The 25885-nt window shown below is 45.6% G+C and overlaps 1 pseudogene; it reads left to right on the top strand.

Moving 5' to 3' along the window:
• LOC141193166 (prostamide/prostaglandin F synthase-like) lies at positions 1 to 25885 on the top strand (annotated as a pseudogene).

The following is a 25885-nucleotide window of genomic DNA, read 5'->3' as shown; positions in this document are numbered from 1 at the left end:
ATGGGGGATGTGGACCTGGTGAAGCTGGGAGCTCTCCCAGTAAAGAATGCTCTGACCGGGGAGGTGAGCTGGGGTCTGATCATACTGTTCTGGGGTCTTAATACCATTGTTTCCTTATCCTCGCTGTCTAGATCACACCCAGATCCGCAGTCTCAGCTGTGGTAATGAATTAGGGGATTTCATCACTCTCTGCAGTGCCTGGTTATATAGCAATGCTGGTGAGTGATCATTGTACATGCTCTGCAGTCATTATGCACATGTCTGCACATTATATACCCTATAGACTAACTATGAGGCTCACCTGATCACCCACATACCAGAAAGTGGGTACAGTCACCCAGAAGTGAGGTACAACTTTGGGGCTGCTTTCAGATTGCTGTGGTCTCCACAATGAGGTGATGGGGCTCCATGCAGCAGTCTGCGGGGGAGTCTATTCTTACCCACCTTCAACTAAGGCCTCATTCAGACCTCCGCTTTTCACATACCTGTTCAATCCGTATTTCACGTTAACCCATTATAGTCTATGGGGCTATTCACACATCTGTAGTTTTTTTTTTTCTTTTTGTGGACGGAGTGTCCATGATGAAAAGAATAAGGGACATGTTTGTTTTGGATTCAAATCAATAAGTCTGTGAACATAAGGCTACGTTCCCACAATGGGTTTTTGGTGAGGTTTTTTTTTTTTACGCTGTGTATTTTAACCCCTTTAAAGCCTGTGGCGTAATAGTACGCACCACGCTATCACCTCCTGTTCAGCGCTGGCTCCGGCGCTGAGCCCACACTGAACCGGGCACATGTCAGCTGATTTATACAGCTAACATGTGCCCGCAACAGCCGCGGGTGGAATCCCGATCCACTCGCGGCTGTCAACATGTTAAATGCCGCTGTCAATTTCTGACAGCGGCATTTAAGGCTGCGTGCCCACTTTGCGTTTTTCAAGCATTTTTGCCGCTGAATTTCCGCAGCGAAAACGCTTAAACGCTTGGTAATACGTGCCCAATGGTCCCCAATGATGATCCACATGTGCTGTGCACATGCTGCAGAAATTTCCGCTGCTGACTATCATTGCGGAAAAAATACGCAGCATGTCCATTAATTTTGTGGACACGCAGCGTAATTGCCGCCAATGACTTGCATTGAATCGCTTAATATCCGCATGACTACATATGCACATGCGGATATTAAGCGATTCAATGTGCGGATGGTACCCGGGTCTGGAGAAGAGGAGACTCCCCTTCAGACCCAGGTACCATAGTACCTGTTAAAAAAAGAATTTAAAATAAAAAATAAACATATACTTACCTTATGATGGCTCCTGGTCTTTTCTCCGCTGCGTCCAGTCTCTTGTATGGCTCTCGGTGGTGGGAAAGGACCCTCCATGACGTCATTTAGTCGGTCGCGTGACCTGTCACATGACTAAATGACACCATGAAAGGTCCTTTCACACCACCGCCAGACGTACAAGAGATTGGACGCAGCGGAGAAAAGACCGGGGGCCATCAGAAGGTAAGTATAATGTTTTTTCTTTTAATCTTTTTTTAACTATTACTTGGTCACACTATATAAATCCATGCCGGTTGCATGGATTTATATAGTGTGAACAAGTTGTCAAGCACTTTCCAAGTGATGCTAAAATCGCTTGGAAAAGCGCTTGATAACCCGCATGAAGAAATGCATGCAAAAACGCTTGACAAACGCTTCTACCTGGCGGGAAAAACGCATGTAAAATCCGCATGCATTTTTCCTGCCAGGGAGATGCGGAAAAAATCTGCAGCATTTCTGCATCATGGGCACTTAGCCTAAGGCTATGTGCCCACGATGCAGAAATGAAGCAGAAAATTTCTGCAGCATTTCTGCATCTCCCTGGCAGAAAAAACGCATGCAGATTGTGCAAACGGCATGGATTTATATAGTGTGACCGTAAAAATAAAAAAATAAAAGCTATACTTGCCTCCGATGCCGCCGCGTGTGCTGTCGCGCTCCTTCCTGGTTCCTTCCTGGCTTGCCGGCATCTCGCGAGACAGCCTGCGGTCACATGACCGCGACGTCATCTCAGGTCCTGGAAGGAGAAGCGCTGCAGGGGCAGCCGGACAGGTGAATATAAACTTTATTTATTATTTTATTCTTTTTTCACAGGTACAATGGTACCCAGGTCTGGATGAGAGTCTCCTCTCCTCCAGAACTGGGTACCATCCGCACATTGAACCGCATATAATCCGCTTGTACAAATGTACAGACACTGATTCTATGCGTCTCAATGCAAGTCAATGGCGGCGCTTCCGCAAAATTAATGAACATGCTGCGGATTTATTTGCGCTGCAGAAACGCTGCGGAAAAATCCGCAGCATGTGCATTGACATTGCGGAATGCCATTGGGGACCATGGGGTGCGGATTACCATGCGTTTTTGATGCGTTTCCGCTGCGGAAATTCCGCAGCATAAACGCATGAAGAACACATCGTGTGCACGCAGCCTAACAGCGCCGCCCCGGAACTGAGTCACTTACCCCACCCATCGGTGACCCCGTCACGTGATCGCGGTTCACTGATGGGTGGGCATGACAACCCTGGGTCTGCAGCAGACCCCAGTGGTTGTCATGTACTGATCGCTATGAGCGCCATCTGGTGGTTGGCGCTCATAGCACAGGAGCATTTCTGCTACATGGAGGTGATCTGCTCATCACCTCTATGTAGCAGAGGCGTACGGACAATTGCTGCTTCTAGTCTCCTATGGAGACTATAGAAGCAAGCAAAAAGTGTAAAAATGTTTTTAAAAATATTAAAACAATATAAAAGTTTAAATCACCCCCCTTTTGCCCCATTCAAAATAAAATACTAAAAAAAAAAACACATACACATATTTGGTATCGCAGAGTTCAGAATCGCCCGATCTATCAATATAAAAAAAAGAATTAATCCGATCTGTAAACAGTGTAACGAGAAAAAAATTCCAAACGCCAGAAATACGTTTTTTTTTAAAACATCGGATCTACCCCAAAATGTCAATAAAGCGAACTCTATAGCGAAATCTCGATCTGCGCATGTGCCGCCTCGGCGCCATTTTATTGAAGTCCTGCACATAAGACACCAGCTCTCACTGTGCACGTGTCGCCCACACAATGATGGCGGCGCAGAATTTCAAAACTGAGTCAGGTCACTGAATAATCAGTGACCTGTACAAGAAGCAGAGGAGGCTTGGGGTGTGGGGGGAGAAGATCCTGCCCCCACGTTACGCCCTGAAGCACACAAGACGTCATTTTCTGAAAACTTCACAAGGTGAGTATTCAGCAGCCACTGAGTGAATCCCTTCATATCAGGTATCAGATTAATCAGCTTCGCTGTGCCATTATAGCCCTGCCTTTAGTTTAAAGGGCTAAATACTGCTGACAGGTTCTCTTTAACGAGTAGGAGCAGTTTGAATTTATTTTTGTTTTTTTTAGAATTAAACAGGATTACCACACTGATGGTAAAGATGGTCACTTGGATCAAAAATGTATGAAAATGTAATTCTGCACATTGAGGAGAATCTTATTTTTCCTCTTATTTAAAGGAGTACTCAGAATTTTTTAATTTCTTCCATTGGTAGCTGTTAGGTGTGTATGTCCAATGAGCGCAGTAATATATTCTCAGGTTACCGTTTTCAGCAGCGCACTGATATGACCACATTTGCGTCCTTCTGAACCACACTTTCTGCTGTATGGAATGGAGGTCACTTTTTGAATTTTCTCAATGTGTAAGGGCTAATGCAGACAACCGTATGATCTGTTCATATAAAATCCAACAAAACATTGGATTACACCCAGACCAATGTTAGTCTATCGAGCTGTTCAATAATTATTTATGCATGCTCTAGTTTGATCTGATATTCACATCGCACTCAGCCATGCAATTCAGTGAGTGCGTGGGAAACATTGGACTGCACTCGGATGACATCTGAGTGAGGTCTGATTTCCGATCACTGACCGAATGGAGAACATTCAGACATTTTTTTTTTCTTCATCTTCTCCACTTGTGCTCCGATTCTCTCATCTGAGAGAATCTGAGCACACTGATCGGAGTGTGATTTACATAATCGGCACGATGAGAGAATCTATGGCAGTCTGCACCTGCTCTTAGCCTATGAGACACTTAACGAGACCTCATACTGAGTCTCATAGACGTAAATAGAGAAAGCATCCACCGCTCCACACAGAAGATGCAGTATGATCTGATGATTTACAGATGCGGTCACGTGGTACCGGCATGGACCAGAGTGCTGCTGAAAACAGCCAAAGATGGCGACCAGTGAGAATTATTTAAAAAAAAAAAAAGCCTTACTTCTAGATTTTTAATTTTATATTTTTGAGCATGATATGCTGCTCGGTGGAGAATTATTGACTGACAGGTACTAGAACATAAATAGAATAGGGCATCACCAAGTGCAAGCGTAGGGAGCTCCACGGTGCATTGCACTGATAGTGGCCCACATTCAGAGCAACGCCAAATTTAAAGGGTGGTCCTAGAAGACCTTGGTTTGTGCGGTATTTATCTGCCTTAGCCACCCTATACAGCAGGAGGCTTACAGGTTTCCCTCCGCTTTTTGCTTTCATGTCTTGGAAGATTTTAATGACTGAAGAGACTGGCTTAGAGTTTATGTAAATGGTAATGTGTCCTGGCACCAAAGTCAGACTGGATGGCATAACAGATACGTAGAAGGGCCAACTGCCCCTAGGGATTTGTGTAACAGCTTTATTTTTAATAGGAACTCGTGTACTAACAGGTCTCCCTAAGGATAGGTTTATGCGATAGTATAAAAAATAGGTCCAAACTTTCATCCAGAAAAGTATGGTGAATTTTTTTTTTCTCTCACTTGTCAGCCTTATACAATCCGATAGATTATATATATATATTTTTTTTTTGACTGATAACAGTTGTGTGTACGAGCCCTGAGTAGATCAAGACTGCTTGTCTAATACCCAAAGCCCTACCTTGCAGCTCGGGAGGCCTGTAGGGTAGCACTGCCCAGATATGTACCCTGCCTGAAGATTTCTGTGGAGTAGATCCCGTTCTGTGCTGCTTGTAAGTTCTGTGATCCGGAGCATGGACACCGTATCTGCCATTCGGAGGAAGAAAGGTGGTAATCCTAAAATCTTCTTTTATTAGCTATGCATACAAACTGGTGACAGGTCACCATGCGGACATCTACCCGTTTTGTGTGCTGAGACAGTCCTTGGTCATGATGGGAGGTCATGTATGTCCAGTGTATATGTTACATGTGTATCTCAGATGCAGTGGACATAGGGGAGTCTAACCATGATGAATATACAGATGTCTGGACGCTGCTGATAGTCAGCTGTGGGGATTACATTTGGCATTTTGCACCTTCAGACAGTTGAGTTGCAGTCGCTGTGGAGAGACCACACCAGCGTCCTGTTCTTCCTGAGAAGATTCGGCTGCCAGGTTTGCTGCTGGATGGCAAAAGAAGTTTCCAAGCTGCAAAATTCGTTCGGTGACAACCAAATCCGTCTGATCGGGATTGGACCGGAGAGTTTGGGGCTGGAAGAATTTGTAGATGGTAAATTTTTCACAGGGGGTAAGTGTACATAGAGGCAAGTTCGGCATTTACAGGCAACATGTTGGTCAAAGACCCCAAGACATGGCAAGGGAGCTGAGGTACTGATTTGCATTCACCGACATGGAAAATTATTGGCTGCCTGGTGATAAAGTAAGACTCCTGTAAAAATGAATACACCGTGTTGTGTCTGTCTGGCCTGACTGGACAGAGCATGATATAAAATAACCAATTGTGACTGACACCCTCCCTGTGCCATATTTTGCCCCTCAAGGTATATATTATATATTGGCTGGAGTTTTCCTTTACATTCTTCCACTATTAGTATCAATGGCATCAATCAAGCTTCTGTAATGTCAAAAAACATCTCTATGATCTTGTCTTATTAAGCTTTACATTTTAAATAGCTGCTCTTATCTAAAAATAGGTTCTGGATTATCAGATGTTGTAGCAAAGATCTGGTTAGGAGTCACTACTGCAGATCATTTTCACAATCTTCTCATATACAAGCCCATAACAACTTGTTTGGCAGTTAACAAAATATGTTTTACTGTTTACGCTGGTCTGTATCCCCCTTACTTAAAGGGGTTGTCCAGGACTAAGTTTTTAGGCTCACAGTCAAAAAAAAAAACAGTGACCACTACTGTGGCATATAAAAGTTTGGGCACCCCTGGTCAAAATTACTGTTATTGTGAACAGTTAACAGTTGAGCAAGTTGAAGATGAAATGATTTATAAAAGGCCTAAAGTTAAGAAGACAGATTTCCTTTCTATTTTAGGCAAAAAAAATAAAAATTAAAAAAATACATTATATGTGTGTGTGTGTGTGTGTGTGTGTGTATATATACATACAGTGGATACGGAAAGTATTCAGACCCCTTTAAATTTTTCACTCTTTGTTTCATTGCAGCCATTTGGTAAATCTAAAAAGTTCATTTTTTTTTTCATTAAAGTATACTCTGCACCCCATCTTGACTGAAAAAAAAACAGAAATGCAGAAATTTTTGCAAATTTATTAAAAAAGAAAAACTGAAATATCACATGGTCATAAGTATTCAGACCCTTTGCTCAGACACTCATATTTAAGTCACATGCTGTCCATTTCCTTGTAATCCTCCTTGAGATGGTTCTACTCCTTCATTGGAGTCCAGATGTTTAATTAAACTGATAGGACTTGATTTGGAAAGGCACACACCTGTCTATATAAGACGTCACAGCTCACAGTGCATGTCAGACCAAATGAGAATCATGAGCTCAAAGGAACCGCCCAAGGAGCTCAGAGACAGAATTGTGGCAAGGCACAGATCTGGCCAAGGTTACAAAAGAATTACTGCATTATTCAAGGTTCCTAAGAGCACAGTGGCCTCCATAATCCTTAAATGGAAGAAGTTTAGGACCACAGAAGTCTTCCTAGACCTGGCCGTCCAGCCAAACTGAGCAATCGTGGGAGAAGAGCAATGGTGAGAGAGGTAAAGAAGAACCCCAATATCACTGTGGCTGAGCTCCAGAGATGCAGTAGGGAGATGGGAGAAAGTTCCACAAAGTCAACTATTACTGCAGCCCTCCACCAGTCGGGCCTTTATGGCAGAGTGGACCGACGGAAGCCTCTCCTCAGAGAAAGACATATGAAAGCCTGCATAGAGTTTGCTCAAAAACACATGAAGGACTCCCAGACTATGAGAAATAAGATTCTCTGGTCTGATGAGACGAAGATAGAACTTTTTGGTGATAATTTTAAGCGGTATGTGTGGAGAAAACCAGGCACTGCTCATCACCTGCCCAATACAATCCCAACAGTGAAACATGGTGGTGGCAGCATCATGCTATGAGGGTGTTTTTCAGCTGCAGGGACAGGATTAATGGTTGCAATTGAAGGAAACATGAATGCGGCCAAGTATAGAGATATCCTGGATTCAAACCTCTTCCAGAGTGCTCTGGACCTCAGACTTGGCCGAAGGTTCACCTTCCAACAAGACAATGATCCTAAGCACACAGCTAAAATAACAAAGGAGTGGCTTCAGAACAACTCTGTGACCATTCTTGACTAGCACAGCCAGAACCCTGACCTAAACCCAATTGAGCATCTCTGGAGAGACCTGAAAATTGCTGTCCACCAACGTTCATCATCCAACCTGAGAGAACTGGAGAGGATCTTCAAGGAAGAATGGCAGAGGCTCCCCAAATCCAGGTGTGAAAAACTTGTTGCATCATTCCCTAGAAGACTCATGGCTGTACTAGCTCAAAAGGGTGCTTCTACTCAATACTGAGCAAAGGGTCTGAATACTTATGACCATGTGATATTTCAGTTTTTCTTTTTCAATAAATTTACAAAAATTTCTACATTTCTGTTTTTTTTTCAGTCAAGATGGGGTGCAGAGTGTACTTTAATGAGAAAAAAATGAAAAATGTAAAGGGGTTTGAATGCTTTCCGTACCCAGTGTTTTTGTGTGTGTGTGTGTTTGTGTATATATATATGTACTAGATGGTGGCCCGATTCGAACACATCGGGTATTCTAGAATATGTATGCGGCCGACCGGGCGCAATCAGCAGAGCGTTGTTTAAATTTGGCACCAAAATCGCTGATTGGTCGCTGTTGCCGGCCGCGACCAATCAGAAAAACGGTGTTTAAATTTGGCGGCAATATCGGTGATTGGTGGCGGCCGCGACCAATCAGCGAACTGTGTTAGTGAGGACTAGAGATGAGCGTTGTTCTACTCGAACTGTTCGCCAATCTCAAATTCGAGCTGTTTTGGGCGGTGTTCGAGCCGGTCGGCGAACACGAACAATTTGAGAAAAATTCGGCTGTTCGAGGTTATGTTCGATAACTGTTCGTGCACCAAAATCATAACTGGATTTTTTCTCAGTAATGATGAAAATTAATGTTAATACGCAGTTTGAGTGTACAGCGGGGTGGGGGGAGGGGCAGGGGATGGATCTCATTTTTTTTTCTCTTTCCCGCATTTACAGTGGGGAGGTGCAATCTGTCAGCCTATCAGCAGCGCACACACGGAGCGAAGTGTTTTTTTTCACACAAGCAAGGGCATGTGTGATTGGCAGTGTATGTCACATGTCCTTGCCCTATAAGACCAAGCCATTTTCCCCGTCGCCACCATTTTCTCACTGCTGCAGCTGCGTGTTAGACGGCACCGCTGTTGCTGTGTGCGCTATACCTTGTTAATTTCAAGCCAATTTTCGCACAAATATACAGATAGCTTGGGAGTAGGGAATAGCTGTGATTGCAGTCCTTTTAAGGACTAGGTTACAGCATTTCCTACGACTTTTATCAGGCAGGTCTGTGCTCTTAAACAGATAGATTGTGGGAGTAAAGACTAATTGTAATTGGAGTCCTTTTCAGGACTAGGTTACATCAGTTCCTATCAGTTTTTGCCAGGCAGGTCTGTGCCAGTGCTGTGCAAGTTTTTTTCACAGCATTTGGCTGAATCTAGCAAAGCTAATCCTTTTTGGCCTATTGCAGAGTGTGTTATTCAGTGGAGTAGCCTATCTGTGTTGCAAGATATACCACCTGTGTATAGAATACCAATTTTTTTACTGCATCTAGTGAAGTAAAATCTTTTGGGCATAGCATCATTCTATTAGTCCATCTATACTGACCTCCATCAGGTTGCAAACTGAATATAATTTTTTTCTGCATCTAGCTCTGAAAAAATATTTGGGCTTCTAGCAGTGTGTGGGACTTGGTCTATTAGTCCATCTATACTGACCTCCATCAGGTTGCAAATTGAATAAAAAAATTTTCTGCATCTAGCTCTGAAAAAATATTTGGGCTTCTAGCGGTGTGTGGGACTTGGTCTATTAGTCCATCTATACTGACCTCCATCAGGTTGCAAATTAAAAATAATTTTTTTCTGCATCTAGCTCTGAAAAAATATTTGGGCTTCTAGCAGTGTGTGGGACTTGGTCTATTAGTCCATCTATACTGACCTCCATCAGGTTGCAAATTGAATAAAAAAAATTTCTGCATCTAGCTCTGAAAAAATATTTGTGCTTCTAGCTGTTAGAACCTTGCTGTTAGGTTTTTTTTCCTTTGCTGGTCACATGACCTTGTTGGCCTATTTAATCCTGCTCCGCCCTTCTGGCTTTGCTGGACTTCATTGTATATCTACTTTCTAGCTAGCCTGTGCTCTGTGTCTACTCTGTTAGTTTGCTTGGTCTACGGACCTCTATGTTCTATCTATTTTGTTTGTTCTTCTGTCTGCTACTATTTCTGTTAGGAGGTGTCCCATATTCCTCCCAGTCCTTAGTACTTGTAGGGATTCCCTCCCCACATCTATAGGTCTTCGTACAGACTAGATTAGGACTTTAGCAGGTCTGATCGCAGGATCAGGTTCCCTGTTACATCGTAGGGATTCAGCTGAGTCCTATAGTAGGGACAGATCTCCTCTCTTTCCTTAGCTTTGGTAGCAGAACATAACAGTAAGTCCAGCCTGTAAATTCTCTAAGGAAAGATTTTTTTTTGTTCCATCATGGTGTCGGTTCAGGATTTGGCTAAACACCTGCAGGGACTCTCTCTGGAAGTGGCCGAGCTCCGTCAGCACGTGAGTAACTGTCCTGGAGCATATTTCTTGGAGCCTAAGGTATGTTTGCCGGATTTATTTTTTGGTGAACATCGAGAATTTTTTTCATTTAAAAATGCTTGCTTATTGTATTTTCGTTTGAGACCCAAGTCCTCTGGGGATGAATCCCAGCGCGTAGGGTTCATAATGTCACTTTTGCGCAAAGAGCCTCAGGAGTGGGCCTTTTCTTTGCAACCTAGTGATACATGCTTCAGATCAGTGGATAGTTTTTTTTCTGCTTTAGGACTATTATATGATGATCCTGACCGTGTGGCATCAGCTGAGACTGAGTTGAAACGTTTAAAACAAGGATCAGGTAATATGGAAAAATATTGTACACATTTTCGTCGTTGGTCCACTCAAACAGGGTGGAACGATTCTGCTCTGAAAAGTCTATTTCTTGCTGGGCTCAGTGAAAGGGTTAAAGACCTGCTAATTGCTTATCCTACACCTGAGGATTTGCAACAGGCTATGCAATTAGCTATACGGGTGGATAGAAGACTGCGTGCTAGGGTTAATGAGAGCAAATCCTCTGCTATGTCAGTTTCTGGTTATGATAATGTGTGTACTAACAGTGGTGAACCGATGGAGATTGGATCGGTGGCACCTCGCTCTCAAGAAAAACCAGGATGTTGAGCAGTTCTTGCGTTGTTTTGTGGCAGACAATCAAGAGGGGTGGTCTGAGTTTCTGCCACTTGCCGAATTTGCTCTGAACAATCATACATCTTCTTCTGCTGGTTGTTCGCCTTTTTTTTTGTTGTTCTGGGAGACATCCGTCGTTTGGGTCGTTCTCCAAGTTGGGATCTGCCGTGCCTGAGGAGGAGAATTTTTCCGGTGATTTGGAAAGAGTTTGGACGGATGTACGTGGTAATCTTCAGGAGGCCAACAGAAAATCTAAAGACTACTTTGATAGGAAACGACAGGAGGTTTTGTTCGCTGTTGGTGACATGGTTTGGTTGTCCTCTAGGAATCTGCGGTTAAGGATTCCTTCTAAGAAATTGGGTCCCAAGTTTGTAGGGCCCTTTAAGGTGCTTCAGGTTGTCAACCAATCTGCTGTTAGGTTGGAGGTTCCTACCTCCTGGAGAATTAATCCGGTCTTTCATGTCTCTCTGTTAAAAAAAGCTGTTGTGTCGGATGGTGACGCCTCTGCCTCTGTTCCTCCGGTGGTGGAGGACGGGGAATATGAAATTTCTCGCATCCTTGACTCTAGACGGTATAGAGGTAGTTTGCAGTATCTTGTGGCCTGGAAAGGTTTCGGACCCGAGGATAACTCTTGGGTGAGGTCAGATGATGTTTCCGCGTCCAGACTTATCAGAGCGTTTCACAGGAGATTTCCTGATAAGCCTGGTCCTAGGGGATCCGGAGGATCCTCTTAGAAGGGGGGTACTGTTAGAACCTTGCTGTTAGGTTTTTTTTCCTTTGCTGGTCACATGACCTTGTTGGCCTATTTAATCCTGCTCCGCCCTTCTGGCTTTGCTGGACTTCATTGTATATCTACTTTCTAGCTAGCCTGTGCTCTGTGTCTACTCTGTTAGTTTGCTTGGTCTACGGACCTCTATGTTCTATCTATTTTGTTTGTTCTTCTGTCTGCTACTATTTCTGTTAGGAGGTGTCCCATATTCCTCCCAGTCCTTAGTACTTGTAGGGATTCCCTCCCCACATCTATAGGTCTTCGTACAGACTAGATTAGGACTTTAGCAGGTCTGATCGCAGGATCAGGTTCCCTGTTACATCGTAGGGATTCAGCTGAGTCCTATAGTAGGGACAGATCTCCTCTCTTTCCTTAGCTTTGGTAGCAGAACATAACACTAGCGGTGTGTGGGACTTGGTCTATTAGTCCATCTATACTGACCTCCATCAGGTTGCAAATTGAATAAAAATTTCTGCATCTAGCTCTGAAAAAATATTTGGGCTTCTAGCGGTGTGTGGGACTTGGTCTATTAGTCCATCTATACTGACCTCCATCAGGTTGCAAATTAAAAATAATTTTTTTCTGCATCTAGCTCTGAAAAAATATTTGGGCTTCTAGCAGTGTGTGGGACTTGGTCTATTAGTCCATCTATACTGACCTCCATCAGGTTGCAAATTAAAAATAATTTTTTTCTGCATCTAACCCAGCCAATAGTTTTGGCCTAATACCACAGTTTGGCCACTCAGCTCTGCTCGGTTACCATCCATTGTTTTTTTGTGCAAACAACTCCAGAGTTGTGAATTAGTTAACCACCAAAATGAGTGGAAAAAGGCCTGCTGCTGGTGGAAAGGGGAATAGGCGTGTTGGGAAGGGGAAAAAAGGTTGTGTCCGTGGGGTAGGTGCAGAAGAAAGACCATCTTCCAGCCAAACTAAAATGTCTACTTCTTTTAGCGGACAATGTGATAAGATCCCTTTCTTACGGCCACGCCAATCGCTACAAATTCCAGATGAGGCACAAAAACAGCAGGTGCTTCAACGGATATCAAGTGCTCCTTTAAGTGGGCTCTCCTCCACATCAACTTCAACATCACAAATACTCCAGTCCTCAAAGGTGTCACCCAAATCGCACTTGCTTCCTCACAGCTCCCAAATCTCCAGCTGCCCGTCTGAGTATGAGGTAGAACAGATGGTTGAGTCTGCAGAGCTGTTTACTCATACTATAGCCTGGGAATCAGAGGTCGACTCCAGCACTTCTGTGAATCCAGACGAGGAAATGATCTGCACTGATGCCCAGAATCTTTATGAGTCGGATCCAGGACCAGACGCAGAAGGTTCTGACCATAATGTAGACCCTCATTCCCAAACTGTAACTCCTGTTGGTGGAGACAATGAGGAAGACGATGATAAGACTCAAATACCTGATTGGAGCGACAACTTTAGTTTTTTGTCAGGGCAGGAACAGGTTGGCTCTGAGGACGACGGGTGTGATAACGCACGGGGTGATGATGATGAGGTCGGAGATCCCACTTACTGTCAACCCACAGTCAGCCAAGAGATGAGGTCAGCAGAGGAGGTGGAGGAAGATGCTAGTGACGACGAGGTCAGGTTGCGCCTTCCTGGACAGAGACGTAGTACTGGAAGCACGTCAACAACTGCATCCTCAAACACAACTCTGCCTCTCACCACAAGTCGTGGTGGCTCTTCAGGTCGCATGGGTGCTAAGCCTTGCATAGCCTGGGCATTTTTTCAGATCGATAAAGATGACCCAACTCGTGTTATCTGTAACATTTGTCAGCAAAAGCTAAGTAGAGGCCAAAAAATACATAGTTTGAGTACTTCATGCATGAACCGGCACATGGACATGAAGCATAAGTTGCAGTGGGAAGCTCAGTGTGCTACAATGCGGCCTAGCCGGCCGGGCCAACCACCGTCTGCCATATCTTGTGCATCCGCGGCCTCTTCATCCTCTGTGACTGGGGGGACAGCAGTCACACCTGTTTTGGGGCGCAGACCTGCCACCTCTTTACCCGCAACAGCCAGCGTGATTGGCAGGTCATCATTTTCTTTGGAGGTGGGAACACCAGCTGGTTTTGAGCGCTGTCCGACATCGATAGCACCACCTTTGGATCAAGGCAACCTAACATGCCGCCTGCATCTTCCTCACAGACCGGCAGTTTGCCGGGGACACCCTTATCAACCCCGTCTAAGCACAATAGCCAGGCCTCGGTCCCTCAGATGTGGACAAGTAAAAGACCATTTCCTCCTAGCCATGAGAAAGCTAAGAGGTTGAATTTCACCATCTGCAAGCTCTTGGCTACAGAAATGCTGCCTTTCCGCCTGGTGGACACAGAGGATTTTCGAGACCTTATGTCCGTCGCAGTGCCCCAGTACCAGATGCCCAGTCGGCACTACTTCTCAAAGAAAGGTGTGCCTGCGCTCCACCAGCATGTCGCACACAACATCACCGCTTCTTTGAGAAACTCTGTGTGTGACAGGGTGCATTTCACCACAGACACTTGGACGAGTAGGCATGGACAGGGGCGTTACATGTCGCTGACTGGGCACTGGGTAACTATGGTGACAGCAGGACAAGGGGCTGCTGTCCAAGTCTTGCCGTCCCCACGAGTTGTGCGTCAATCCTCTTTATGTCAAAGTTCCTCCACTGCTTCTGCCTCCTCAACCTCCTCTCGGTCTTCCACCTGCACCCAAAGCCTGTCTGGTCATGCCACAAGCTTTCTAACTGCGCAGAAGGGATCCTGCACACCTCCTTACTATGCTGGCAGTAGGGCTCAACGTCATCAGGCGGTTTTTACATTGAAATGTCTGGGAAATGTGAGTCACACAGCTGAGGAGTTGTGGTCAGCTCTGGAGAACCAATTTCATGAATGGTTGTCTCCACTGGACCTGAAACCAGGGAAGGCCGTGTGCGACAATGCTGCAAACCTGGGTGCGGCCCTTCGCCGGGGCAATGTCACACACGTGCCTTGTATGGCTCACGTGTTGAACCTGGTTGTCCAGCAATTTTTAGCCCACTATCCCAGACTAGATGGCCTTCTGCAGAGGGCACGGTCGCTGTGTGCTCACTTCCGCCGTTCGCATCCCGCAGCTCAGCGACTTACATCTCTACAGAAGTCGTTGGGCCTGCCACTTCACCGGCTAAAATGCGATGTGCCTACCCGGTGGAATTCAACTCTGCACATGTTGCAGCGACTGTGGCAGCACCGACAAGCTCTGGTGCAATTCGTTCTGACGTATAGCCTGGGCCAACGAGATTCAGAGGTGGGGCAAATCACGCTGGAGGAGTGGTCTCAGATCAGGGACCTATGCACCCTTCTGCACAGTTTTGAAATGGCGACGAAGATGTTTAGTGCTGACGATGCCATTATCAGCATGACTATTCCGGTGATTTACATGCTGGAGCACATGTTAAACAGAATTCGGAGTCAGGTGGTGGCACAAGAGGAGGTGGAGGAAGTAGAGGAGGAGGAGTTGTATGCGGAAGGGCTAACATCTGCAAGGTCCAGACGGTCGGCAGCACCAGGGCGGCAGGCATGTGAGGGTGGGGGAGATGATTTTACCAGGGCGCATGGTAGCAGCCAAACTAGTGAGGAAGGTGCAGGAGCCCAGGAAGAAGTGGAGGACGAACTGATGGAAGACTCATCAGATGAGGGAGACCTTGATCACATTTCTGTTGTGCAAGGTTGGGGGGAGAGGACAGAGGAAGGAAGCATGATTCTTACCTCGCCACCAACACAACAGGGACTTGGTGCTCCTGGATGCGCAACACACATGAGTGCCTTCTTGCTGCACTACCTGCAACATGACCCTCGAATTGTGAGAATTAGAAGTAATCCTGACTACTGGGTTGCCACACTGTTAGATCCCCGGTACAAAAGTAAATTTGCAGAAATTATTCCTGCCATAGAAAGGGATGCACGCATGCAGGAGTATCAGCAGAGACTGTTGCAGAATCTTACATGTGCTTTTCCGCAAAATACCAGTGGTGCACGTAGTGAATCTCACAGTTCCAACTTGCCAACCGTGGGACCGTCAAGTGTTCAGCACTCAAACCGTAACAGAACCACAGTATCTGCTGGTAACATCAATTTTGCGGAATCATTTCACCACTTTTTTAGCCCATCCTTTGCAAGGCCACAGGAGACAAGAAGTCTGACACATAGTCAACGCCTAGAGACGATGGTACAGGAGTATCTCCAAGTAAACATTGAAGCCACGACTGTGTCACTGGACCCTTGCTCTTTTTGGGCTTCCAATCTGGATAAATGGCCGGAGCTAGCCACTTACGCCTTGGAGATCTTGTCATGCCCCGCAGCCAGCGTTCTGTCTGAACGTGTGTTCAGCGCTGCTGGTGGTGTGCTGACAGATAAGCGCACGCGGCTCTCCACTGATAATGTAGACAGACTCACGTTCATAAAGATGAACAAATCATGGATCCGAAACGACTTTTCTACCCCTGTGTCATCCTGGGGAGAGTAAAAGCTTGATGATTGGTTAAAATCACCCTACCAACCGTTTTAAGCTTTCAAATTACTAATCATGTTTATCTGTATCTTGACTGGAAAATTATTTGGGCTTTGTAGCAGTGTGCAGCACTGATCCTATTAGGCCATCTATAATAAGCTTCACCAGACTTAAAATTAAAAATAATTTTTAGCTGCATCTAGCCCGGAAAATAATTTTGGGGCTCCGAGATGCGCAAGACACATAAGTGCCTTCTTGCTGCACTACCTGCAGCATGACCCTCATATTGTCAGAATTCGAAGTAATCATGACTACTGGGTTGCCACACTCTTAGATCCCCCAAACTTTTCGATCAACCTTTTCATTTTAATAAAGACCAAAAAAATGGTCATTTTTGAAATTATAAGCATTAGCAGGTTGTTAGAAACTGAAATCAAACAGTTTTCAACTCAAAACTTTATTCTAGGTGATGTTACATTTTCACATAGGACCCCTTGTTCGAAAGGAGCTTCTGAACTCTCTCGTCCATTGAATTTGTCAGGTTTTGGATGGTTTCTGCTTCAATTGTTTTGCATGAGGACAGAATACCCTCCCAGAGCTGTTGCTTAGATGTGAACTGCCTCCCGCCATCATAGACACTCCTTTTAATGATGCTCCAAAGGTTCTGAATGGGGTAGAGGTCAGGGGAGCATGGGGGTCACACCATAAGTTTGTCCCCTTTTATGCCCATATCAGCCAGAGATGCAGATGTTTTATGTGCAGCATGAGATGGTGCATTATCATGCAGAAAAATGATCTTGCTGTGAAATACACGGTTCTTCTTCTTGAACCATGGCAGGAAGTGCTGTTTGAGAAAATCCACATACATTATGGAGTTCATCTTTAGCGCCTTCAGGGATCCTAAAGGGGCCGACAATCTCTCTCCCCATGATTCCAGCCCAAAACATTACTCCACCTCCTCCTTGTTGGCGCTGTAGCCGTGTTTGCGTGGGGTGTCCATCAACCAGCCATCCTCCACTCCATTCATCTGGACCATCGAGCGCTGCACGGCACTCATCCGTGAACAAAACAGTTTTGAAATCAGTCTTCATGTAATGTTTGGCCCACTGGAGCCGTTTCTGCTTGTGTGAAGTGGATAGAGGAGGTCGACAGGATGGCGTATGCACAGCTGCAAACCTCTGAAGGACCCTGCATCTTGTTGTTCGGGGGACGTTGGAGGCACAAGCAGCTTCAAAAATTTGTCTGCTGCTATGACAAGGCTTTTTTGCCGCTGCTCTTTCAACCTGACGTAATTGCCTGTAGGAAAGAGTCCTCAATTTGCCCTTATCAGCACGCACACGTGTGTACTGTGAATCAGCTACATACTTCTTGATTGCCAAGACACTTCATCCTGATCATCGCACAATGTTGATTGTAGTCATGCCTTGACCTATACACTCCACAATTTGTTGCTTCTCAGCAGCCGACACATCCTTTTTCTTTCCCATTTTGGCAGAAAATGTAGGCTGCTTAATAATGTGAGAGAGCCTTCTTAAGTAGTCTTGCCTTTCATTGGACACACCTGCCAAACTAATTAGCACAGGTGTCTGCAATTGCTTACAGTGATATAAAGAGCCCTGACACACATCACCATCAATGAGTTTAACTGACAAACAAACAAATTCTTCCCTTATCACTCCTAAACACTTTTTGCATAATAATTTGGAACGTGGTGTACATGTGCTTTTCCACAAAACACCAGTGGTTCACGTAGTGAATCTTACAGTTCTAACTTGCCAACCGTGGTCTGTATGGAATTGTTCAATAAAGGGCCCAAAATTAAGATAACATAGATGGGAGAGGTCTCTATGAATAGGAATTCCTAAGTATTTGATACCCTGTGAGGGCCAGGCAAAGGGAAAGTTGGACTGGATGGAATCCTATATGGATTTAGGGAGGGAGACATCGAGGGCCTCAGACTTCGCTGCATTGATTTTAAAATTTTACCATGTAACAAAGTGATCTATTTCAGCCATAACAGCAGGGATGGATATATGTGATTGAGTGATATATACTAGGACATCATCAGCAAATAGAGAGCACTTGTACTCGGTGCCTCCCACCTCAATCCACCTAATATTGGGGTTATGGCGAATTGATGAGAGCAGGTGCTCCGTCACTAGGATGTATAAGAGAGGGGACAGAGGACATCCCTGCCTTGTCCCATTGGTGATTGTGAAAGGTGATGAAAATGTTCTGACGCACCCCCTGGGCCTTGGGACACCCGGAGCCGGACCCTTTTTGGTGGATGCTGGTGGTTGTAGTCTTCGTGGCGGCGACCCGGTTCCGTGGCTCAGGGCGGTCAAACCAGTGGTGGAACTATTTATGTGGTTTTGATGTTTAAATGTCCGACTACGCCACCCGTGGATTGCGGTCAGAGTGAACCGCCGCTACAGGGCAGACCGCTAAGGCTGGTGTTGTGGGTGCAGCAGAGCGTAGCATAACTCCCCACGGGAGGAGTATAGCCTCAGGGCAGTGTATGCGGAGAATGGGGGTGATGGTGCAGGGCAGCAGCAGTAATGACACGGAGTCAGTGATGCAGTTCAGGGCCTTTACTCACAGTTCTTATTATCCAGACCACGTCTGCAGGTAACGGCTGCCCACGTCGTACTGTGCTCACCAGGTGAGGGGCTCAGACAACTCCCAGATAACTTTGGAGCGCTTCACAGGACCCCCTTTGTGTGTCCTTTGTCTGGCCTTTCTTACCAACACTTCTGTCCGGCTGCCTCGGGCCTCCTCTTGGTAAACTTGGCGCCAGTTTCCCTGACCCTATGTGGTGCCTTCCTAGCGGGTGGAGCAAGGGGCTGCGCCACATAAAATGTCAGAGCCTCCGGTTTCTAGCTGAGGGTCGTTTCCTGCCTCCACTAGTTCGGGGACCGGTCTCCCCCTTTGGCCTGACCCCTCCACGCAGGTGGATTCGGGCGTGCGGTGGCGACTCGCCCGTCCGCACCCCTGGGATCCCTTCATTCCTCGTTCCTGGAGCCTTCTCCGCTCCTCTTCCTTCCTTCTCCGCTCCTCTTCCTTCCTTATCCCTCTTGCAGGCCTGGGCCTCTGTTACTAGGCCCGCCTCCGGAGCAGAGCTCATGCAGAGCCCCTGCTCCCTGCCACTTCTGCTCAGACTTCTCTGCACTGAACTAAGATGGTGCCCACCTTTTATACTCCCTTCTCAATGCACCCAGGAACTGCTTCCTCCCTGCTCCTGCACTGCAGGGTTCCCCTTCCTCAGTGTTCCCTCCCCCCCACTCCAGCCAGGGACAGGGACTGTCGTGCCCATCTCAGGGGCATATTGGTCGCCCTGCCCCACGGCAATGTGGTGTAATGCATGCAGGTGTCGGGTCCTGATCCACACTCCATCCTTATCTGAGAGTGAGATATCACACCTCTGGGTGAGGTGCAATACGTCTGTAGCAACCGAGCCCTCGGTGCTACAGTTCCATTTATCTTCAGCCTAGGTGACGTATTGTGATACAGGGCCGTGATTTTGGCTATAAAAGGGTCCCCTAGACCCCTACCCCAAGCTTTTTAAAAGAATCATATATGGCTTGCCAGGAGACTCTATGGAATGCTTTCTCAGCATCCAACGAGAGTATCTACTTACAAATTTTTAACTGCATCTAGCCCAGGAAATACTTTGTGCCTAGTAGCAGTGTCTGCTAGTCAGCGGATTATCCCGGCTGTTAAGCAAGCTACACCACCTGTAGTTTGGACACTTAATTTTTTCAAAGGAAATGCTTCGGGACCACGGGATACTTAGTGAAGAGCATCAGGAGGCACCCCAAGGCATAGGGGCTGGGACTGGCACTAGGATGCCTTGCGGTGGACAGCCGAGCTCGATCCTTATAAAAGCTTTTTAACTGCAGCAGCTTTAGTGGACGCTACTGGAGCTGGAATTACGCGGCTGCTGGCATGAGACTTGCCCTCCAATAGATCCTTGTAAATGGATTTAAAGTGTATTCATTCAAATTAGAGAGACAATTTAAATTAAAAAGCTTAGAGCTGCCTCCACCACAGGGGGGCTCTCTCGACCCACCAGCGGACAGGCACCAGTATTGGGAGAGGGGGGCTGGCCGTCAGGGTTCACCGCGGCTCTGGCACAAACCCGGCGACACGGAGGTGGCACGGGCAGGAGCGGACTGGCCGTGTCGGCTTCTCACTTTTTGGATTTTAGAAGGGCATGACATGCCTATATCTGTGTCTCCCCCTCCTTTTACTCCTCCACCTCTTTTCTTTTCGCATGACTATATGTACTTGTCACTTTTCCATGTGTTAGTTGTGTCTTCTGAGCAGTTTGTCAGCTTTTGGACACCTTTGAAGGTGTTTTCTATGTGTTTCTATGTGTTTTTGTTTGCCTGCCATTGGTTTTAACGGTGTTCGAAGGTGTTCGACGAACAGTTCGACGAACAGTTCGGCGAACACACGGGTGTTCGACGAACCAAACCGAACTCGAACACTACGGGGGTGGCTCAACACTAGTGAGGACGAGATAGCTTGTTTAAATTTGGCGCTAAAATCGCTGATTAGTCGCGACCGCGACCAATTAGCAAAACGGTGTTTAAATTTGATGCCAATATCGCTGATTGGTCGCGACCAATCAGCAAACCATATTACTGAGGACCGGGCAGCGGCGCCGTCCCTCCCTTCACACTTGCCGTCGGGAGATCAGCGGCCCAAGCCGCTGATCTCCCGACGGTAGCCGCATGGAGGTTAGCGGCGCCGCCCATCGGGGTACTTGTGCTGCCAGCAGCGGGGAGATGAGCGGCTAGCGCCGCTCATCTCCCGGCTACATCGCCGCTGACTTCCGTCCGGCAGATGAGCCGGTAACGGCCGCCATCTTTTTGTGAAATCCTGCGTCGCTGATTGGCCGCGGCCGGACCAATCAGCTACGCGGGATTTCCTGGACAGAAAGACAGACAGACTGACGGGATAAGACGATTATATATATATTAGATATCTCTTGCTTAACTGTTCACAATAACAGTAATTTTGACCAGGGGTGCCCAAACTTTTACACGCCACTGTGCCTGCCGGCGAATCAGCTGCTCCACATCAACAGAGCAGCTTTTCTTCCAGGCTGCTTTTTTGAAGGGGTGTGATTGCTGAAAAAAAAAAAATAGTCCTAGATAACCCCTTAAGTGCTGTAAGAATGCACACAGTAGTTTTGCCCACAGAACATAAGATACTGCATTGTTTTAAGGGGAATCTGCATAAACAGCACCTATGTCTTGCAGACTGTACATGAAATAAAATGATCAGAAAATAAGATTTCCCACAATCCTGTGATGTTATTGTTATCCCCCTTAATAAAAGAAGGAATGGTTAATAACATATTTTATTGAGAAGTAGCTAATTATGCAATGTCATGACATGATGCATACAAGGAGGAGCTTCAGCCTGTGGTGGGCATATGATATAAGTCGTCCTTGAATTACTCCAGGTTTTGCTCAATAGTTTTATGGCTTTTTGCACAACCCTGATTGCCATTCCCTTATCTTGTTAATGAACATCACGCCTTGTAAACTCAACAGCACTCGGCTGCCTTTTATTCTCTGTAGTTTTCTGGCTTTTGATGTTGTGGAACTACAAATCTCTGCTTTATTTCAGAATTATAACTGGATGAATCCAAGCAGAGCTACAAGGAGCTGGGATTCAAGAGGTCGGTGTCTGAAAAGTCCATAAAGTTCGGCTACGACCGATGGTTATATTAGACAACCTTGTGTCCTAGCCTAAGCAGAGGTGGGCTAATTCGTAGTTTTCGTTTAAAGGAAACTTGTCCCCAAGTTTTCCAAATATAAAGTACAGGAAAAGGGGAAATCCAGAATTCGAATCTTCGTATAAAAGTACTATTTTATTTAAAAGCACGCAGATGTGTATGGTCATATCCAATAAATTAGTCCCAAAAAAACATGAATAAGGGGGGAATTATTCACTGGCAAAAGCGATTCAAACTGAAGTTCCTAATCATTGCAGTGATGACAGTCCTGGTGACAGGTACCCTTTTAAAGCCATGTGTTTTATGCTATTTAAAAGAACAACAAAAAAAACACATACATATAAATAAATCTTTTTTTTAAATACCCGTGGCCACATAACCTTCTGCTAAGGAGCACTATATTAGGGAATCTTTTTCTATGCAATATACTGAGGGTTCACTTATGTTTATTTCTCATTGTAGGTATAATACTCTTTCTATAGTTCCTGCAGCTCTTGGGAAAAAGGTTTGAGATATTGTCACCAAGGTGAGAATATACTTATGCAGAAAATATATATATGTCAAGCGTTTTTGCATGCATTTCTGCATGCGGGTTATCAAGAGCTCTTCCAAGCGATTTTTAGCTTCACTTGGAAAGTGCTTGACAACTTGTTCACACTATATAAATCCATGCAACCGGCATGGATTTATAGTAGTGTGACCAAGTTAGTTAAAAAAAAAGAATAAAAATGGTAAATAAAATTTTTTATACTTGCCTTCCGATGTTCTCCCGGTGTTTTCTCAGCTCCGTCCGGTGTCTTGGGCGGCTCGCGGTGGTGTGAAGGACCTGCGGTGGCGTCATTGAGTCGTGTCAGGTCACATGACTCAATGACGTCATGGCAGGTCCTTCACAACACCACGACCCATACAGCAGACCAGACGGAGCCGAGAAAACACCAGGAGGACATCAGAAGGTGAGTGTAATCTTTATTTTTTATTTTAAATTCTTTTTTTTAACAGGTTCTATGGTACCTGGGTCTGGATGAGAGTCTCCTCTCCTCCAGACCTGGGTACCATCCGCACATTGAAACTCATAATATCCATGTGTACAAATGTACTAACACGGATATTATGCGTTTCAATGCAAGTCAATGGCGGCGATTACGCTGCGTGTCCACAAAATTAATGGACATGCTGCGTATTTTTCCGCAATGATAATCCACAGCGGAAATTTCTGCAGCATGTGCAGAGCACATGCGGATTATCCTTGGGGACCATGGGGCACGTATTACCAAGCGGTTTTTAAGCGTTTTTGCTGCGGAAATTCAGCGTCAAAAACCCTTGAAAAACGCATAGTGGGCACGCAGCCATAAGGTGTCCATATCCCCAAGCGCTCACACTATTAAATAGGATAAGCAATTCTGCAGAAGAATTTGCTCAGGATACAGGGTGTTAGCAGAGGGTTAGAAACAGATTAGACGATGAGTACACAGCGCACACTTAACAAGTAAAGCTAAACATGATTAGAGTGCAAATAGTGTACCAAGGTAGAGTAGATAATGTAAAAATAATACAGGCTCATTACCATATCATTACAGTCACAGGTCAAAATGAACAGCTTCACATCCCAGGCCAACCTTGATCTTTATTTAAAAAAAAAAAAAAAGGTCCAATTGAGGAAGTTTTTCCTTCTCAAATATAACAATGAACCTTGTCATATGGAAACAGACTTGGGGCTCTTTCACACATCAGTATTTCCGGTACGTGTGATGAGTTTCCACACGTACCGGAAACACTGGCACATGTAGACCCATTCAAATCTATGGGTCTGTGCACATGTCAGTGTGTTTCCATGAACCATGCGTCTGTGTGCTCCACAAGCTGACATGTCAGTTTTTTGAACGAAAGCACGGATCATATGGACCCATTCAAGTCAATGGGTCCGTGTAAACACGTGCCTAACACGGATGCCATCATTGTGACATGTACCGGCGCTTGGGAAACAGTGTACAGTTAGCCCTGTTCCCAAGCGCCGGATGCTGAATGCTGTACTCTTCATGGTTTCCTGCCGGCGCTGCGATCAGCACCAGCAGGGACAATGATGAGACTAGTAGGGTCTGCTCCCGCAGTGTCCACCTGTAAAAATAAGAATAAAATAAAAAATCCTTATACTCACCTGTCCTAAGTGTTCCCGTGTATGTTGTAATCCATGCGACTCATCAGCAGAGGAGTCGGGGAGAATGAGCGGGTCCTGGAGCTGTGCTTAGTGAGTGACGGACATCGCTCCTGAGCTCCGGGGCCCGCTCATGACAGCCGCTCATTCTCCTCGGCCTCAGCGGTCGTATGGATTACAGCCAGGGACATTTAGGACAAGTGAGTATAAGGATTTTGGATTTTATTCTTATTTTTACAGGTGGACACTTCGGGAGCAGAATACTACTCTCCATTGTGTCCCTGCTGGTGTCGATCACAGTGCCTGCGGGGGACAATAATGAGGGCAGTGTTCAGCACCCTGCATTTGGGAATAGCACTAACTGTACACTGATTCCCAAGCGCCGGTACGTGTGCTCTTGATGCGGCACACGGTTGCCACACGTGTGACACACACGGGACGTGGATATCTCCACTACCGGAAATATACGGACAGACGTGTGAAACCAGCCTTAAAGTAGTTGTCCTACAAACAAAGTCAATTTTAAGTAATAGATCTTAGAATAAAATATTTGTAATATGTTATGTAAGAGCTGTAGAAAGCATATGGCTAATTTAAATATGTAATAACAAAGGTTAAAAACCTTGAATAATACAGATCATAAAGTCTAATGCAAACAAGTGCCCCCCCACTCCCAAACACAGTAAGATACCTCCACAGTGAATTCCTCCATATTATGGTGACCCCATCACAGTATGATTGCTCACACAGAGTAATGGGCCCCGCATAGCGCTCTGTACGGAGTAATGGGCCCTGCATAGCTGGCCCCACATGATCCTCTGTAGAGTATAATAGGCCCCACATTAAACAAAAAAAAATACTCCCTTCTCCTCATTCGACTTCCCCCTGCTCCAGTCTCTGCAGTGCATCTTCTGATCCTTTGCACTGCTTGGAACAGTGGGTGCGTTGTAATGACATCATCGCGCCCGCTGCGCTGAAACGTCAGATGTAGAGGGAGAATGATGGGAGAGGGAGCGTCGGCTGAAACTCCTTCCATCATTGCTTTCAATATTGTCAGCATCCAGGATGCTGATACAGTTGAAAGTGCGATGCCGGGTGGGTGGCCTGCCTGGCGTTGTGGGCTAAATACAGTCGCCCTGCTGACCAGAGTTTGAGATATGTGCCCTAGAGTATAAATCCCTGTACATTGTGAGCCCTCGCGGGCAGAGTCCTCGCTCCTCCTGTACCAGCCGCCGGCTTGCATTGTTCAAAATTTACTGTAATTGTTTGTGCTATGTATATCCCTTTCACATGTAAAGCTCCATGGAATGAATGGCGCTATAATAATAATACGTTTTTCTTGACGGATGATAGTGTTTACCTAAGTTAGACTTTATTTCAACTAACTTACATTTTACAGGCAAATGCAGATGGGGTGCAAGGAAGCTTCAGTGGAGATCTCCTGCAGAGTGGGGGGATGTTGATTGTCACTAAAAGTAAAAGGATTTTATATGAATTGTTCACAAATTAGAATTGTAAGAATTTATCTAAAACAACCACAAGATGGCAGGATGGAGCTTATCAGGCGAAGATAGTGAGGAAGAAGGGTAAAGCCTGTCATAAATCTATAGAGCTGGGGGTCCACAGCGTGTGGCTCCCCAACTATTATGAAACTACAGCTCAGTATGTTTTAATAGGAGATATCCATCACTGCTATTTTTTTATTTTTTTGCTGAAATTAAACTGTTTAACTTGCTCTATCCCCCTTTTTTCTTTTTTTCTTTTTTTTACAAGGAGGAGAAGAAGTTTTGCTTCACTTTGTACAAGATTCCCCTGGTGAGCACATTTCTCTAGAAACCTTAGTGAAAACTCTGGGAATTTCTGCAAATGTGACTGAAGGACAGCGCCCTCAGGTAACTCATATGGAGCAGGACCTGTTAGTGGACTGCTCTATTCTACCTTTTTCTACTCTCCTTACCCTAAAGTGA

This window comes from Phyllobates terribilis, unplaced genomic scaffold (genome assembly GCF_046119375.1).
Source record: "Phyllobates terribilis strain yellow unplaced genomic scaffold, ASM4611937v1 Scaffold_65__1_contigs__length_7625178, whole genome shotgun sequence".
In the NCBI taxonomy this organism is placed as follows: Eukaryota; Metazoa; Chordata; class Amphibia; order Anura; family Dendrobatidae; genus Phyllobates; species Phyllobates terribilis.
Note: the sequence above shows the minus strand (reverse complement) of the source record. Positions and strands in the feature narration are given on the sequence as shown.